The sequence below is a fragment of the Ixodes scapularis genome, unplaced genomic scaffold (genome assembly GCF_016920785.2).
Source record: "Ixodes scapularis isolate PalLabHiFi unplaced genomic scaffold, ASM1692078v2 PGA_scaffold8__174_contigs__length_109621045, whole genome shotgun sequence".
NCBI lineage: Eukaryota > Metazoa > Arthropoda > Arachnida > Ixodida > Ixodidae > Ixodes > Ixodes scapularis.
The window spans coordinates 102,752,637-102,753,018 of record NW_024609883.1 but is presented as its reverse complement, the minus strand read 5'-3'; the positions used below and the strand labels follow the sequence as shown (position 1 = coordinate 102,753,018).

The 382-nt window shown below is 50.8% G+C and overlaps 1 non-coding gene across 1 annotated transcript; it reads right to left on the bottom strand.

Moving 5' to 3' along the window:
- On the bottom strand, positions 1–73 carry Trnav-aac. Its single transcript has one exon. It is a non-coding gene; the product is annotated as a tRNA-Val (tRNA).
- Positions 74–382: the final 309 nt, after the last annotated feature.

Sequence of the window (382 nt, the reverse complement as noted above, 5' to 3'; positions counted from 1 at the left end):
TGTGCCTGCCAGGGATCGAACCTGGGACCTTCCGCGTGTTAGGCGGATGTGATAACCACTACACAACAAGCACACCCTAGGAATTTGCGGAGGCGACGTCGGTGCAAAGGGCGATCCGGGGCAGTTTCGTAATCTCCTTGCCGAGCAAGTTGGTCGAGATCAGGATTCAAAGCGCCGCACAAGAGGCACACACGACGCGATCTGACAAGCGTGTCTTGCGCAATCAACCCTCGTGTTTTGTGTTACTTCTCGTTTTGTTATTGTCGCAGTTTTTTTTTATTTCTCAATTTTCTCAATTTTTCCGCCAGGCAAGTTGGTCCAGATTAGAATTCAAAGCGCCGCACAAGAGGCACACACCACGTGTTCCGACAAGCGTGTCTTA